This window comes from Scardinius erythrophthalmus (assembly GCF_964197995.2).
Source record: "Scardinius erythrophthalmus genome assembly, chromosome: 20".
In the NCBI taxonomy this organism is placed as follows: domain Eukaryota; kingdom Metazoa; phylum Chordata; class Actinopteri; order Cypriniformes; family Leuciscidae; genus Scardinius; species Scardinius erythrophthalmus.
Window position 1 is genome coordinate 17459396 of NC_138240.1, and position 4596 is coordinate 17463991.

The window sequence follows — 4596 nt, forward strand, 5'->3', positions numbered from 1 at the left end:
AAGCGTGCTGTCCTGATTGAAATACAGCTGACAGGATAACAAGTTTCCACTCACATTAAAGGGGTTTGTGTTTTTACTACAGGGAATTTCCACTGATAATTTATAATGATACTGCAACAGAAAAGACATTTATGTGGAATAAGGCTAAGGCAATAATTAAAATATAAAACACTGGGGAATTTATTGTGTTCATCGTGTCTAAGCTATGCTTGCTTTGGCAGTTTTTTAAAAACATGCTTCCAAGTTGCAGATAAGCAAAATAAAAGTTGCAAACCTAATACCCCAAATCTTGCGGAAACCACAAACTATATATCAAAACAAATGAATGTGGTTTAAACAGTGTACAAACTGTTTCTTAAAATAGCCTCACTTTCTCCATTCCATTATTTTGCTAGATGGCTGGTTTGTTTCTATTTCATTTCATTAATTGGTTTAGATGAATTAATTAACTGCTATATAGCTAATTAATCTAAATGAGCCAACTTTTCACTATCTAAAATTTTAATCCATAGTTTCCTATAGTTGTTGACTCCTTTGTTTTGCTAAGGCTAATTTTATTGCTCACATTTTATGTATCCTAAATACAAATAAATCCATAAAAGTATTTGAAAAGTAGCAAAAATAAATTCCAAGTGGGGAAAAAAAATCCAGATTTTTTATTTATTGAAATGAATCTTTCAATGTTTTGTTTTGTTTACTCTTAACTTCAGACCACAGTTTGAAGAATAATGCCCTGGTGACTAAGAAGTACACTTTAGCATATTTTTTAAAAGAGTAGCCTAATTATTACAGAAATAATATACTCTTGAAAGACTAAGTGCAAACTGAATGTAATATTTTCGGACACCTAATTGCATGTAATTTACAATTAAATGAAAATGAATTATAATTTATATTAAATGCAATTAGTTGAAATTACTTACTTGATTAAGATTTAAGTACATCTTTATATGTAACATAATTACTTCTATTGACTTTACTGCCATGTCTGAGTATCAATTATGTTAGTCTAACTAAGATATTCTTTAATGTCATTTCCATTAAAGGGATACTCCACTTTAAAATGAAAATTCTGTCATCATATACTCACCCTCATGTTGTTTCAAACCTGTATGAATTTCTTTCTTCTGCTGAACAGAAATGAAGATATTTAGAAGAATGTCAGTAACCAGACAGTTTTTGGTACCATTGACTTCCATAGTAGGAATAAATATACTATGGAAGTCAATGGTACCAAAAACTGTCTGGTTACTGATATTCTTCTAAATATCTTCCTTTCTGTTCAGTCTATGGGCGCATAGTGTTTATTTAGACATCGACAACTACTGGCCTGGATGCATAATAAAGCCTTTTTTTGTTGTCATTTTCGCGGATCCATGTGAACGACTCCTCAAACGCACACACATACAATACGGACACACACTCTCACAGAAACATCTTGTCAGCGCTGCTCTGACAATCTTATCAGTAAAAAAGTTGGACAACTTAAAAGCAACAAGACATTTCTCACTAGCGATGTAATAACGGCTCTGTTCTTGGAGCAGATAAACTTACAGTTTCGCTATTAGTAGAGACACTGATGCCGCTGAACACTGTTGGTTGAGAGACACACAGACTGAGATAATTCATACACGCTTGATAACTCTCTCGCTCTCTCTCTCTAATAACTGCATTAGGCTGCTATCAGTGGCTAAAGCCTCCGTTACTAGCTCTAATATGACGTTTTGGAAATAGCAACGGAGGCTTGGGTTTAGATGCGCAAGAAATTAGTCATGTTATGGACAAAAACCTGACAAATGTCTTGAAATACATCATCTGAACAATGTTTTGAGGTGTGATAATCGTAGTATAAGCGGAATAATTGACTCCGGGCCGTTGAATTATAGAAAAATATTTTTCAGTTCAATGGCCTCATCAATTATTCCATACGGTATGCCAGTACAAGTTGCGTTCAGTTAAAACAGCTCAATAATGCATTTTAGTCTGGGACTATAGGCTTGAGCCTTGTCTGTGAAACCGGGGGATTGTGTTCTAAAATATTACATGCTTTGTTTACTAAATTTTGCAACGTTTAACAGCTGCATGTAGTCATGAGCCAACAAATTGTTTTCATGTTGGAAATTTTCTGCTGAAATAAACAAGCACAATGCTTTATGTTTATATCAGCTATAAGAACATGAAAGTGAGAGGACTGTTTTGTCATCAGACAACATCTGACTGCAGTCTCAATAAGCTTTGCTTGTGTGGTCCAGCTTCAAGGGCTTCAAGTCCCAACACACATAAACAGCAGGCAGATGTAGGACGAACGACTGTTTACCAAGCTCTCAATTCTCTAAACAACAGATCAAATGACACTGAACTCTGGCAATCAAACAGAGAATCTGCCTCATTCCCCAACGGGTAAATATTTACCCTAATATATCAAAAAAGTCCCATTTGTCAGTGCCTGGACAGACATAACATGCACATTTTGTAACCAAATAGTTCCTCTTTAATGTCTATTTGTGTCATTTTACCCGTCTTTGCTGTCAAATCCGTGCTTTTTTTGGTGTTTATCATGACAAGATCTAAAAACATCATTAATAACACTATCTGGGAAGTGGGATCAGCCATGTTTGCTTACTTCAGTGTGTACTGAAACACTTCAAATTAGGTCAAGTAAGGAAGGAGCATGTGGGAACTCTTTCAGGGGTCAGACCTTCATTCTGAGTGGGAGTTTATTGTTATACTACATTCTCCAACGGTTTTGTGAGGTGTGATATTCAATAAGTTACACTTAGTGGGAGAAAACCAATGCAGCTGATGCCTGAGGGCTCACCTTAATGATGGTGGACTCGTCATCATGGCAAGCACAACTGTAATTTCCTAATAAAATGAAGTAGGGGGATCTTTGTGGACCGGCTGAAAGTGTTAAACGAACATGAAATCGGTTCTGAAGAAAAAGCGCTCACTTGGAGGACAGACGGTGGTGGTTCAAATCAACACTTTTCCTCGTCAGTAGGATGACATGAAAATGAAAGCTGCCCCTTTCCCAAAATGCCTGCTAAAGTGACATTATAAAATAAGCAAAGTAAATCAGAGGCAGCAGACCGATCTCATACGTGACTTCAGTCTTGGTTAGCATCAGGAAAAACAAACAGCTTGTTCTACCTGCCCCGGACTGAACTGCAGTGCTGATGGAGGTGCTGCTAAAACAAGCAAATCTCCTGTGATTTCTGAATATCTCTTTGTGCAACATGGAGAAATAACAGGACGTCCAATTCCTGAGTTTGCATATAGCAGAAACTGATGAAACAGTTTCATTTTCGAACCACATAAAACAGGCGTTCCTTTTTTCTCCTACCTTTTTTGGCAGCAGAAGCCCATATGAACTAATTTATTTATTTGGTATACATCTCATGTTCTAGCATTTCCAACATGTCTAAAAAATATAATAAACGTAATGATTACAAGATTTGTGTAAAATGTTATGGTATTTTGTCAATTCATTGTATCCTTTTTATATCATGTTTTATATTGAATATAATCATGACTAAAGCAGTCTTCAGAGTCACATGATCCTTCAGAAATCATTCTAATATACTGATTTGGTGCTCAAGAAACATTTATTATTTTTATCCATGTTGAAAACAATTATTCTGAACCATTTTTTCATTATTTTATAAATACAAAGTTTATTTGGAATAGAAATCTTTTGTAACATTGTAAATGTCTTTACTGTCACTTTGACTAATTTAATGCATCCTTGCTAAATAAAAAGTATTAATCTTATTAACCCCATGAGCGCTAGTGTATTTCTTAAATATATTTAGTTAATAGGTTAATTTTTCTGTATTTGTGTTTTAATCACGATTCACAATTTTATCACGATTCTTTTTCATGTTGTTTTTACTGTTTTACAAGTGACTGAGCATTACAGCCAAACTAATGTCCCTATTTAAAAAACAAAGCCTTACAAGGTAACAAAATATAAAATAAAAAATAATGGCAGACATTTAGCCCAAAGAGGTGAAGATACAAATATTTCTCATTATTTTCTTGGTTATTAAAAGATAACAAAGATACACATAACATATACACAACATATAATATACAAATATTTTTTTTCAGCTACAGTAGGTGTATTTAACAGAAGCATTCAAGAAAGAAATTAAATAAATATAAAAATAAAACACTACATAGACTTCACTGTATAAATTATACATTGATACTTATTAAAGCTACTAATAAAGTTCTCAGAGCAGTGAGGGATTTTCTCTTTGTTTTTTGTTGTTTTAGGAACAACATTAGAGTGAGTAAATAAGGACAGAATTTTAATTTTTGGGTGAACTATCCCTTTAAGAACAAACGGCAGCATGTTTACTATTACACGGACACACCGACACTGACACAGGCACCAACATGACAAAAAACTTCTTGGTAACATGACACTCACCAACAGACAAACACAAACAAAAAATAGACAAGAAACAATGGAAACATGGGAGCTATGTATACACCAAGACTAATGACTAACAAGAAACAAATGTGAACAATCAATGCAGTCAAACAATAAGAATATGGCACATAAGACTAGGGAAGCACAAGACAAACAGG